A 14,578-nucleotide genomic window follows, 5' to 3' on the forward strand; every position below is an offset into this window, starting at 1 on the left:
ACACACCTAAAAATGTACAGAGAAAAGAATTGAAAGATATGTCCAACAAATAGCTCAAAGAAAGCTGGGAAGAATTATATTAATATAATAAAAATAGTCTTTAAGATAAAAAACATAAATTAAGAAACAAAGTGATACTATCTGGTTTTAAGTTATCAGTAAGATTGAACTCGGAGAAGGCAATGGCACCCCACTCCAGTACTCTTGCCTGGAAAATCCCATGGATGGAGGAGCCTGGAAGGCGGCAGTCCATGGGGTCGCTGAGGGTCGGACACGACTGAGCGACTTCACTTTCACTTTTCATTTTCATGCATTGGAGAAAGAAATGGCAACCCACTCCAGTGTTCTTGCCTGGAGAATCCCAGGGACGGGGGAGCCTGGTGGGCTGCCGTCTATGGGGTTGCACAGAGTTGAACACAACTGAAGCAACTTAGCAGCAAGACTGAACAACTAGATAGGTAGTAATGGCCCTATCTCAAATTACACAAAGCAAAACAGTCAAGAACTCCAGAAAAAAAATGACAAATCGTCATAATAATATAAAAATTACAATGAAACACATCTTTTTCAATTACTGATAGTTCAAGCAGAAAAAAGTTTATAAAATATGAATATTTTGGACTACCAATCTTAATTTATTGTTGCTGGATGACAGATTTCTTAGCACACATGATACACTTCTCAAAATTGAATACATTAACCCATAAAGCAAGATGTATCTTACATATATAATACATATCCTCGTGTGAACATATATATACTCTACATTATACAGAGAGCATATATGTGGTGTATGTTTTTGTGTGCTTATATATGTATTACATTCTCTAGCCACAATGAAATTAAATCAGGAATCATATTTAAAGAGATGAGTTTTTAATATCATCTCATGAAAAATGAAATGAAAAATTTCCAACACACACACGAGTATGTGAAGTAACACACAGAATGCCCATGTACCATGCATCAAGCTTCAGTGATTATTCAACTCACAGTCAATCTTTTATCATCTAATTTTTCTGAAGCAAATTCATCCGTAAATACTTGTAACTCTATAAAGGAAGGACTTTTTTCTTTAACATAACCATAATACCATTATATATATTTTAAAATACGTAAAATTCTTCAAATGTCCAGTCAGTGTTCATATTTCCTTAATTATCTTACGTTTTTCCTTAGTTTATTCATATCAGGATCCAATTAAGGATCATACATTGCATTTGATATATATGTGAAGTCTCAAGTAGATACTTATTATTAAGAATCCATGTGATTGAAATTCTAAAAACACACTCCAAATAACTCATAGATCATAGAAGAAATAAAATTGGAACACTGAAAATACTTGTAACTGAACAAAGAGCAAAATGCCAGCACAGTTTTACTTTGAAATGCAATGAAAGCAATCATTTGAAGAAAACTTTACACTATAGTGCTTTTATTAGAAGAATAAATGGTGGAAATTAATGATTTAAACATCCAACTTAAGAATTTTGGGTGGGAAGGCAGAATGATAGACTATAAGCAAAGAAAACAGAAAGAATTTAAAGAAAGAAACTAGTTTCCTGAAATAGGAAACTAAAATACAACACAAGATCAAGGTGATGGAATAAAGTGAAAGTGAAGTCCCTCAGTCATGCCTGACTCTTTGCCACCCCATGGACTATAGCCTACCAGACTTCTCAGTCCATGGAATTTTCCAGGCAAGAGTACTGGAGTGGATTGCCATTTCCTTCTCCAGGGGATCTTCCCAACCCAGGGATCAAACCCGGGTCTCCCGCATTGCGGCAGACGCTTTACCATCTGAGCCACCAGGGAAGCCCTTGATGGAATAAAGATAGCCTCAATTCTTAGACACTCATCCCATTGATAGGAGAGATCTATTTTTCCTCCCCTTAAATCTTTGTTCTGCAACTGCTCTGACCAAGAGTAGAGTAGAAGTGTTGCTTTGCCAGCTCTAGGTCTAGCCTTCAAGAGGATATGTGATTTCCACTTCCTATAGAACATTCTTAGTGTTCCAAGCTACAGTGGAAGAAGGGCAGATTGGAGAGGCCTTGTGGAGGAGTCCTGTGCTATGTAAATAGAGGGAGAAACCCAACTGAGTTCATCCCTCTAGTTTTCCTTGCCGAGGCATCGGCATGTGAGTAAAGCTATCTTGGACTCTCCAGACCAGACCAAGAGCCAACTGAATACTACCAAGTAAACCCAATCAGAACCACATGATGCAAGAGAATGAGCCAGGAAGACTCTCCCTGAATCCTTGACCTGCAATAAGTTTTGAAGGTTGTTACATAGCAAAAGATGATGAGAGTAATAAACAAAGTCAAAAGTTGGTGCCTTGAAAAGACTAAAAAAATTTGTCTCTAATCTCTAATGATATTTGTCAAAGGGAAAAAAAAGAATAAAACAAAACAAAAAAAAGAAACAAAGGGCTTGATTGCTAACTAGACATACCATGGGGTGCATTTTGCAACATATACAAATATCAAATCATGTTGTACACAAGAAACTAATATTATATATCAATTATACCTCAATCGATTAAAAAAGACTATATATCAGATTATATGCCAAGGAGGTGACTCTGGATTAAAGCCTTGAGGCAGGATTAAGACAATGTGATGTGGTAGAACAAATAGTTGTTTGAGGTTTGAATTCTTCCACTAAATAACTTTGGGAAAGTTATTTAAATCTATTAGACCTCAGTTTGGGCTTCCCTAATAGCTCAGTTGGTAAACAATCCACCTGCAGTGCAGGAGATGTGGGTTCGATCCCTGGGTTGGGAACATCCCCTGGAGAAGGGAAAGGCTACCCACTCGAGTATTCTGGCCTGGAGAATTCCATGGGCTGTATAGTCCATGGGGTCGCAAAGAGTGGGACATGACTGAGTGACTTTCACTTTCACTTGCAGACCTCAGTCTGGTAAAAACAGACTAACTAAAGCTCCTTCCATAATTTTAAATCTTTGACACTGTGATTTTTTCATAATAAATTTATTCTCTGGGCTGTACTTAAGAAATGATGAATTTAGGGTAAGGAGTAAGTTCAGTTCTGGAGGTAACCAATACTACTTATTCTCTTTGCTTAAACAGGGGAAAAATTTTGAAGACCAACCTGCTTTTTTTTTTTCTTTTTACAGAATTTCACTATGTCTATTCAAGTTCTTTTTGTGTTAATAAGTCAATAAACATGTTATATTAAATTCACACAAACACACAAAAGTTTATTTCCTAAAATAAAAGAAGTATCATGTTAGCTAGTTTGATAGGCATAGCTTATGAAGAAAGAATTAGTTTTTATCCTTATATATTCTGTGCAAACATTGTATACTAAATTCTGGGTTTTTTTAAAGATTTTACAAGACTTTGAGACTCCTACAAATGACTCATGCTACAATATAACGTGGAACTCAGCATTTAACTGCTTAATGAAAATATGGCCACAACTTTTTTTATACTTGGCACTTCATTTTCAATAATAACTTAAAAGTTGTATGAAAAGTGAAGGAAAGTGAAGTTGCTCAGTCATGTCCAATTCTGCAACCCCATGGACTGTAGCCTACCAGCTCCTCCATCCATGGAATTTTCCAGGCAAGAGTACTGGAGTGGGGTGCCATTTCCTTCTCCAAGGGATCTTTCCAACCCAGGGATCAAACCCAGGTCTCCCGCATTGCAGGACACTTTACCATCTGAGCCACAAGGGAAAATTATTGGTTTTTAACATGGTTTTTAACAACCAACATAGTTGGTTTTTAACATGGAATTTAGTTGATGAAGTTTTATAGCAAGTTAAATTTCTCCTGATATTTTGGAATGATTTTGAAGCATATGGATAGAGGGGGTGGAAAGGGCCTTAGTTCTATCAAAATGTTCTAGCTTATCACCTTAGAGCAAATAAAAAGCTATACCATGCTTTCAGCTTAGTTCCTGGCAACAAAGTTTATTAGTTTAAACGCCTTTTCAAATCCCCTACTATTTTTATCTCAATTCTGAAATATAGTGTACAAAAAAGAAAGTTAGACCAGTTGACATAATGAACAGGTTACAGGCTCCAATGAAAACATTAGGCCATTGTAAAAAAGATATCATTAGGATTTTTCGAAATCTCATTTTAAATCAGCAAAACTATTTCACATATTCAGTTGTTTTCTAATGAGGATAAATATTTGCATGATAAAATTAAGAAACATCTATGATTTAATTTATACAATGTATACAATGGTTACATTGTATATAAACAATGAGAAACATCATACTCACTAATAGATACAGATTCCTCTTACTCTGAACATAGACTATTTAAAACATCTTTAAATAGATAGCTAAATAATATGATATATTTATGTAAGAGTTCTTTATATTCTTATTAAAATTAAGATTAGGGCATCAATCTTGACCTTTATCCATTACTATTTCAAAAAAGAAAACCCTAGCTACATGCTTTTTTATTTCAAAGTGTCTTCTTTATCTTTGTGAGCTAGCTAGGTATCAACCACAAGGCATTAATAATTTCTTTCTTTCCAGGTTATTTTTAGACTGCTTTAGCTTTATTAAGATGTCTACCAAATGCTAAAACGTTAAATAATGAGCTTTCTCTTCTATGCCTACCCCATATATAGGAGATTTCTTGTTTCAAACCTCAGTGCACACATGTAAACACAATTACTCAAAACAAGGCAACAAGTGAGAAGCAGGATTAAAATAAGAACTCAGACATTCTAACTCACAATCCAGCATTCAACCCCCTAGAACTTGCTGTTTTCCTTTGTCCTCTTTGCTGTAAACCAAGATACTTGTTCTTTAGCAGGGTGTTTCTGCTGCAAATCCAGTTGCTACTGCATTATGCAATGAAGTCAGAAGCCTGAGCTTGTGACATCAATATAGGTTGCTATGGTAACTCTTTCCATAAGTATTACAGGTTCATTGTAGGCTCAAAAAAGAGGACTTCAGCAGAGTAGCAAAATAGCTGGCATTATTCAGCCTAAATTACAATAGAAATTGATGCAAAAAAATGTCTTGCACTAGCTATAGTAAATGCAGATTTTTGTATTTGATTTATGTCATTCTTGAAAGTCATTTTTTAATTGTTTTAAAGAAATGAAAATTCTTCAAAAGAAATAACATTGCCACTGACCTTCTGATATAAGAAATCCACATGATCCAGGCAGAAGAGAGCACTACAGTAACATAGCTAATTATTCCATGCATTGTGTCATTCCAGAAGTCAAGTAATGTTATACATTATCTGTTATGAATACACTCATAATTGCATGATTCCAATCCAGTTTTCTCATTACAGACATTACAAGAAGGTCCCACAGAGCTGTTTGTATGAAAGCAATTTTCGATAAGTTTTCCCAATGAATGCGCTTATTTTTAACCAAACAATAGAAAAAAAATCACCTTTTTATTGCACATGTTCATCCTTATTTCCCCAGAATATCTTTGCTAACACCTCAGTTTTAATGGTTAAATCCATCTCCCTGTGTAGGAGACATTGGGAAATATTCTTTCTCCATTACATTCTTTCCACCTGAATTTGAAGCACATGGCTGGGGGTTGCAAGGCCGGAATTCCTTTCTTCCATAGCTCCTTTTCTTTATCATCTGTCATCATCATCATGAGGATTTTAGTTCAAGCCTGCACTCATGCTCGGGCACAGCAGAGGGGTTGCAAGGTGTCAGGCATGAGGTATAAGAAGCATAAGACACAGTTCCTTCCATGAAAAGTTCACACTTACAGTAACAGCAACAACTTTAATAACATTTACTGAGTACCTGCCATGTGCCAGACACCGTCCTAAGCACTTTATATCCATTTGCTCATTTAATCTTTACAACAATCGGGAAGAGGAGGAGTTACTACCCCATTTTTCTGCATGAGAGAATTGAAGCTCAGGGAGATAGAGTCACTTGCCTGAAGTCACAGACATAGGGAACCCTGCTGGCATTTGAACTTAGCTCTGAGTCCAAATATTAACGATCTTTTGACAAAAATTAAGGAAATTTCTTGTTACGCTGGTAAAATTAAAAACTGCATCATAATCCTGCTGAGAAAGAATTCCTACACATATACTTCCCTGAAGAAGAAAGGCAATGATAGTCTTCAGACTGGCTTCATAAATACTTCTGATGACTGACTTTCCTGTTTTTGTAACACTCAGCAGTTCAGAAAGTGTTTGTCTGAAGACATTTTTATTCCCTTAGGTTATAAATGAAAATATCTCTCAAAAAGATTGGTCTATAAGTTTTCTTAGACAGTTGCATTGATATTCTCATATACTCCAAGCTACTGGACTATTTTCAGCTCAGATAAATATATTAATAATGTGTACAGTGTGAAGCTGTTTACAAATCATACTAAACATTCACCCATTCAGCACATATTCATTGAGCCACTATTATGAGTCAGGCACTGTGCAAAATATTAGATATGAAACTACAACAGAAAAATGAAGTGGTCCGCAAATTAAAGAAGCACATGATATAAAATGAGAGAGAGTCATTGATCAAAGAACAACATAATAAATGTAAAATAAGGACAGTGTCCAGACTGTAGAAAATAAGAAAGGCTGATATACATAACCTAAGCATTCAACCTTGAGTAGTGTAAAGAGAACAGAGGAAACACAAAGATGAAGGAAGGAAACAATAAAAAGAAAAAGAGAACCTAGGGAAATGTAATGCAACATATGACAGGAATGTCAAACAGCCAACTTGGTTCTTTGAAAAGATAAATAAAATTGACAAACCTCTAGCAAGGTTGATCAAGAAAACAGATGCAAGGCAAAAGTAAACAACATTTGAAATGACAAAGGGAACACAATTAGAGCTACAACAGAGATTAAGAAGGAAACAAGATACCATAAACTTTATGTCAATACATTTGAAAGCATAGATAAGGGGGACAAACAAAACTGATCAAGAAGAAAGTTTAATAGATTGAGAAACACCAAAGAAACTGAATTAGAAATATAAAGACTTCCCAGATCAAATGCATGGATGGTGTTACAGGTAATGCTATCAAAATTTAAGAATACATAATTCCAATCTTACAAAGGGAAGTATTCAAATGAATTATTTTATGAATTTAGTATTAATACAACTTGATTAAAATAAAAAACTCAACAAGAGCAGTATAAGAGAAGAAAAATAAAGAACAATATCTCCCATGAACATAAATATAAAAGTTCTAAATAAAGTACAAAACCTAGCAAATGTACTAACATCCTGTAACCCTCTTCTTCCAAACTCAACCATTAATTGGCCTTTTGGATCTATTATTCTCTACTTCTTATTTTACATTTAGTAATAATACTGAACTGTGGCATTTCCATGGACATACCTTACATTTCTCACCTTTGTGCCTTTCCTGATAATACTTCTTCCTGATAATACTTCTTCTACCTTGACATCCATTCCTCATTTAACTAGATATTCTTATCTTCCAAAAATCACCTCATCTCTTTCTCCTTCTGGCCTGAACTTTTTCTTATGATTTACCAGATAGTACAAAGTATTTTAATGGATGTCTTTCCCACAAAGAATCATATGGTTACAGATTATGTGGTTTTCATCTTCTAACTCTTGGCAATTGACATATACCTGGAATGAAACTAAATCTTCTACATCAACTGCATGAAGTCTGCATTTTGATCACATAATCAGTCTTATGAACTAACTGAATAACCTTTATTTGGTTCTTCAGCATCACCTATATTCGTAAAATCCACTTCTTACATTTTCTTTCATTTTTGTATATAAAAATGAGATGATCATATGATTTTTAGCCTTCATTTTGGTAATGGGGTGTATCATGGTGAGCGATCTAAGCAAGCTGAATAATTTCTTGCACACCTGGAATAACTCCCACTGACCCTGGTGTATGATCTTTTTAAAGTATTATTGAATTTGATTTGATAATATTTTCTTGAGGCAGAGTGTCACCTCTTATTCATTATGTTATAGTTAACATTTTCAGAGACTATATTTTCTTCTGTGGGTCAAGGAATAGATTCAGTATAAATTACCTGGAAATTTCAGTTTTTAGTTAACCTCACATAATCTCAGCCTCTTGCATGATGTAAGTCCAACCTCTTTCTCTCCATGAATGTATCCAAAGGCAAAAAGTCATCCAGGAAGTTGGTTTGAGAGGAAAGTTGATGAAAAGGACTAGAGAAAAAGCATGGTTCTAGCACAGTAGAGGCTTTTGGTTTTGTAATGGCAAAATAAACTAAGTGGCACTATTAAGGGTTGAATTGTGTCACCCCAAAATAGATATTGGAAAAGGAAATGGCAACCCACTTCAGTGTTCTTACCTGGAAAATCTCATAGACAGAGGAGTCTGTCGGGCTACAGTCCATGGGGTCACAAAAGTGTCAGGCACAACTTAATTACTAAACAACAACAGAATAGATATGGTAAAGTTTTTACCTCCAGTACCTCTGAATTGCAACCTTATTTGGAAGTAGGGTCTTTACAGAGGTAATCACGTTAAAATAAGGTCATTAGGATGGACTCTAAATCAATATATTAACGACTGCCGTCTTTTTTCCCAATAGGAAACCTGGAAGAGAGAGACATTTCACAGAGAAAAGAGTATATGAAGGAAGAATTCCATGTGAAGATAAAGGCAGAGTAATGCATCTACAATGCAAGGAATGTCAAAAATTGTCAGCAAACCACCAGATCCTAAGAGAGAGGCCTGGAATATTCTATTCTATTCAAGAACCCTCAGAAGGAACCCACCATACTCACACCTTGTTTACCCTCCAGAACTGGGAGACAATAAATTTCTCTTGTTTAAGCAAAGCTTCCCAGTTTGTGGTACTTTGTTACAACCTTAAAAAATAGTATGAGTATCTTCAAGAAATCCAAGAACAAATCTGAACTTCTTGCTTAATGAGTAAAGCAATTCCCAACACTTTCTTCCACTGGGCTCCACATTGATAGAGCCAGTTCACAATAAAAATAGCTAGATTGAACCTCTACCTGTGATTTTATAGCCTCACAGGGGAAATTTGCAAATAATTTTGCATAGATGTTATATCTGGTGTTTCCTAACATGTTGCTAAAAGAAGGTGAATCTTTTTTTCTGGAAAGAATGTGTCCCTTTCTGCCAGAAGACAGACACCTGATTCCTAAAAGATCATTACTTTTTTTTTTTTTTTTATTCTGGGATTCTAAGACACATTGAAATACTCAGAATGGATTGTTTACTCATCACTACATAGTTAGGTTCGCATGAAAACATTCTCAAATACCAGGAAAGTGTTTTATTTTAACAACAATTAATAATTCATCTATCTAACTTTAAGGAGGCTGATGGGAAGCACAGTGGAAGATTCTTACGAAGGTTTTGGAAGAAGACAAAACCATGAGATGAGTCATAGCTGGGATCTAGATTAATAACCACATTAGCAAGGAATATTCAGAACTGAAAAGTCAAACATTTGCTATATTCTTGAGTAAACTAAGAATGTGAATTAAAGGTATTAATGTTGAACACTGCAGTTCCCTTTAGGGGAAAAAGCAAGAATAAATATGCTCCTCTGAACTTACTTTTTCCAGACTGGTGGGGCTTGAGGGATGTTCTGAGACAGGAGAACAGTCACTCCTATGTGCCCTCAGGGGGAAATGTCTGGCTTTTAGTAGAATTTAACAGAGTCACTGATCCTGTTGCTGGATTTGATACGCTTTCCTTCCTTTCTGCCTCCCTTCCATCTACTGTCCTTCTTTCCTTTTTAGTACAAACACATTCTCTGTTAAAGTAATGCATGTTTGAGGTTTTAAAGAAGCCCTATTGTTTTATGCACAGAACTACCCAAATGAAGAAGAAGCATTTTGAAGCAGGCATCCTGTTTCTTATTTTCTCAATTCTGAGTATGAATTTAGTCAAATAGCCCTCGCCTTAAGTTGGCAAGTTTTCTTACTTGCTTAGGACTAGTACTTAGCTGTTCTGTGCTTCCTCATTTGTAATAAAGAATGAAAACTGTCCCTCCATCATGTGGTCTGCGAACCAAAAAAAGATACTAAATGAAGAGCACATAACACAGTGACAACCACCTGGTGAATACTTAATAAATATAAGCTAACAGTTATGCTTATAAAGAAAGAAAACACCAGTTATATGACAGTCTGGAGAAGTCAAAACTATAGCAATGGTAAAATGGTCAATGGTTTCCAGGCATTTGAGGCAGGGAGAATGTTAGCTGAGGTCAAATACACGAAGCACTGTTTTAAGGTGATATACCTATTCTGTACGATACTATAATGGCAGATATATGATAGTACACATTTGTCAAAATATATCAAACTTTATAACATAAAGAGTGAGCCTCACTGTATGCACACTGAAAAAAAACAAACAAACAAAAAACCTGTATCAGAGGTCTGAGTATCCCTGGGCGGCATGTAGAATGTGATAAAACTAACTGTACCATGAATGTATGAAATAAATGTAACTATTACAAATATAGAAAACAAACTTACTGCAAGGGGAGTGAAGGGGAAAAGATGACCTAAGTAAATCTGGAAATGAATGGAGTCTATAAGACAATAGGCAAAATAAACCATTATATAAACACTGTGTGCTGGTAAAGCTGATTCTCATAGGATATAAGTGATTTTGATTCTGCCATACATATATACTGGAATTGAACAATTAAGTAATTGGATACTGGATGTTGGGAGCAAGACTTCTCAGTGTGGGAGTGGGAGATTATAGACAAGAAAGGAGAGGAGGCCAAAATAAGTCACGTGGGAATAGATTAGCGTTGGAGACATCAGCATGAATGCCTTTTTAGTTTGGTATAGATGTACATGATTACATATAGAAATAATTGTAGAAATATGTACATACATGGGTTACTACACACACATATAACTCCTTGCTTAATGACACCTCAGTAGCAACAAGAACACCTTCTACTCAGACTTTGCTTTCTAATACCATTTTCCAACTAAAAAAAATATAAAGAAGGCCCTTTGGAGATAGACAGATTCTAGGACTGAGACAAAAAATATACAAGATGATCCTGGAGCATCTTTTAGTATCAGAATGTAAAGGAAATGCTATATTAAAAAATAATGGAACATGCCAAGGGACCAAGCAGAGAACTGAAAAAGTCCCCAATGGTCAAGCTGGAAATATTTATCAACAAAACAAGTAAAGTGGTGTTAGCTTATAATCCAAAACAAAAAATAAATCAGTGAGTCCATACAGATATAGATAAATAATTTAAGAAGAAATAAGGGAGAACAGACAAATCTCCTAGACAGAAAATTTACAAATAATTAGGGTCAGTACTCTGCCCTCAAGGAGGTGAAGTATAAATTCTCACACACTGGATATGAGCTGTTCATAGTGACTTTCTTCCCCAAAGTACAGTATAGAAAAGGGGATAACTTTATAGTAATGTTACAGTAGAGAAACCTGACAAACACTAACTCACCCAGTTGACCAAGGTAAATGGAGACAATGATAAATCATGTTGAAGTATGTACTCTTGACATGATGTGATGAAAATGGCCCTTTACCTCTGTGGTCTTCCTCCATAAAACCTACAACCCCAGCCTAATCATTGAGAAAAAAACATCAGACAACTCCCAGCTGAGGAGCACTGTACAAAATAGTTGAGTCCTCAAAACGGTCAAAAGTCACCAAAAACTCGGCAACTTTGACAAACTATCATAGCCAAGAGGTACCTCAGGACTCATGAGGATTAAAGACAATGTAGTAACCTGGATGAGATCCCCAAAGAGGAAAAGGACATTAGGTGACAACTAAGGAAATTAAAATAAATTATAGGCTACAGTTAAAATAATATAACAATATTGATTCAAAATTGCAACAAATATCCCATACAAATATATGATGTTATTAACAAGGAACAATTGGTATGGGCTATATAGAAACTCTGCACTCTCTTAAACTGTTTTAAAATTTAAAATCTGTTTTTAAGAAGAAAAAACTTAAAGACAGATTATATTCAACCTAAAAACAAAAACATTAACCAGCATTACTAAGTATTATCTTTTTTTAATTTGGTCAACAATTAGTACAAGAAATACCTAGCAACTACAAGGACTTATAAACTTGAATGTTTTAATCATCACTCCAACTAATCCTGATCTAATTCTTATACTCAATTCAATTCAAGTTGAATCTCTTCTCAAAATTAGACCCTCCTTGAAGTTGATCTGTTATATTCAAAACCTTTATCACCTACTTTAATTTGCCTACAAGGAAATCTTACAGATGTCAGTGACTTTTACACTCAATCTGTAGTTCCTAACACTCTAAATACTCCATTACTTAGCACTCCTTGATTGAGAGCTCAAAGGACAATTTGCCCTTTGTAATCCAGTGAAAAACTATTTAAAAAGTAATAGATCAGTCACAAATTACATTAACTAACTGGTAACACAAATCCAAACATGGTGATTTTTCCCAATGTTAATTAGGTTTCACATCACTTTTGTCTCCTGGGTTTAGTTCTTGGCCTTCTGAAGTCAGAATTTACATATTAAGCTTTTTCTCAAGTAACTCCTCATCTAACAAACTTCCCCATCCACAACAGACTTTCTGTTGTACTATTTTCTTTTAAAAATGTGGAAATGCAAAACAACCACGAATAGTTTTCTATATACTCCCAGAAAGTTATTCACTCCCTTGCTACTGTTGCATAGAAAGGTACCTCTCTGAACTGAAGCTTTTTGTGAAGCCTGTGCTTTGGGATCATGAAGGGAACTATGAAGAGAGAGATGAGAAGAAACAGACAGAAATCTGAGCTCCCCCAGTATATAGTTTTTGATGGAGCTGTTTTTATGTTTATTCGTCCCATTTATCTCTCATCTGCACACTCAAGGTTACACCCCATAATCTCTCTATCAGTTGTTCTTAGGTCTTGCACATGTAGAATCTGATAGGAGTATAAGATAAGAATAATTTAGAATTTTATGTTTCTTCACAAGGTCCTAAAACACCTAGAGACAATGGCCCTTGAAGTAGATGGGGCAAGTAGAAATGCAGATAAAAGGAGAGAGCCTGAAAATTTTTACTTCTCTCAAGTGCCCCAAACCACCTTATTTATTCCCAAGTACAGTGGACCTTCCCCCCAATACCACATATCTCCGTGTACATCCACACTGAAAAAACTTTAACCTACATTTGGAGGATATGAGCCATTATTTTATTCAGTGTATCCCCTTTTCCTTTCTTGGTGAAGTATAAAGTCACGCCGTAATTTGGTGATCAGGTCAGTGTGCCTGTCTTCTTCACTGGAAGGAAGAAACTTCCTCTGTTGACTGGTAAAGGGAACCAGCCTGGTAGCCAGATTGAAACTCTAACTTGAAAATCCCTCCCCACCAAAATTCCAGCCTGGCCAAATTCCTATACGGCTTCTGAGTGAAATGGAAAAAGCAAGTGGAACCAGTTTACATGCTCTATACTTCTTTAATATATTTGGTAATTCACAAGTCTTCCAACACCTTATGCAACTGAAAGCTTGGTGTCGATGGTTGTTTATGTGCGTAAATGTTGAGTTATGTTGCTTTTTTATGTACATGAAAGTCAATTACAAGAGAAAGCTAAGCTATCTTGTGATACACAAATTCTTTCAGCCATAGTACTTGTGACAACTGTTACTGCATGTTTTATCAAATGTCATATGGACTTAAATTGAGATAATACATTTCTAAGCTGTGGGGTCTCTTTCAAAGTAAATGTACAGACAAGGTTATATATATTGGACATGGTAGATTCCCATGGAACCATGAGACAACGTGATACAGAAGACAACATAGCTATTTACACCTTACCTCACCTCCAGTTCTGGGAGCTGGCTGAATTCCATAACCAATCCTGATTGTGTCTGGCCAAAGGGATCTTGTTCTGCTCCACAGAGGCCCTGGGAATCTGACTTGTCCCTGGTCCTCTTCATTCTATAATGGCGAAAGGAAGCCGGATTAAGTTAGAATCAAACCTTAGAAACATGTCTGCCCTGGGGCAAACCAAGCAATCCATTTAGCAACTTAACTTTCCCAACCAGACCAGAGCTAACCTAAAATTAACACTTCCATAAAAGTGACTCAAATCTGGTGACTGAATATTGGACTTTTAAAAGACTTGTCTAAGGGAAGGTCTAAGACTGAACTATTCTGGATACTCACAACCCTTCTTTTCTCTACTAGAGCCCACTTCTGGGGTCATTCTGGATTGGCCTACTGAGTGCAGGATTCAAAACAGAGGCTCAGAAATGTTTTCATAAAAATGTGTTGCAACTTTAGGTCAAAATCACACGATTAATTCTTGTATTTTATTTAGTTCCCAGCCAGAGTAATTTTATTTAGTTCACCAAAGCAGGCCTTTGCAGTTTCAATCGAACTCCTTTCTTTTCATTATTAAATAGAATAGCCAAAAAACTATATGTCTGCTAGTTTTCACCCTACAAATAGATATAGTTTTGGTAAGTGATGCTTTACCCTTTCCCCAGCACAGATTTGATTCTTGTACTAACCATTTGGACAGTTCAGGACCTGCAACATTGTCAGTGTCGTTCAGTCTAAACCCTTTAAAAT

The 14,578-nt window shown here is 35.6% G+C and overlaps 1 long non-coding RNA gene across 1 annotated transcript in view; it reads right to left on the reverse strand.

The window, feature by feature from the left end:
* LOC128053100 (uncharacterized) overlaps window positions 1–14,578 on the reverse strand; it is a 306,615-nt gene that overhangs the window by 214,112 nt on the left and 77,925 nt on the right. The window contains exon 2 of the long non-coding RNA XR_008199902.1: window positions 13,820–13,942. This is a non-coding gene — a long non-coding RNA (uncharacterized LOC128053100). The remainder of the gene's footprint in view (window positions 1–13,819; window positions 13,943–14,578) is intronic.

Source organism: Budorcas taxicolor, chromosome 9 (genome assembly GCF_023091745.1).
Source record: "Budorcas taxicolor isolate Tak-1 chromosome 9, Takin1.1, whole genome shotgun sequence".
Taxonomy (NCBI): Eukaryota; Metazoa; Chordata; class Mammalia; order Artiodactyla; family Bovidae; genus Budorcas; species Budorcas taxicolor.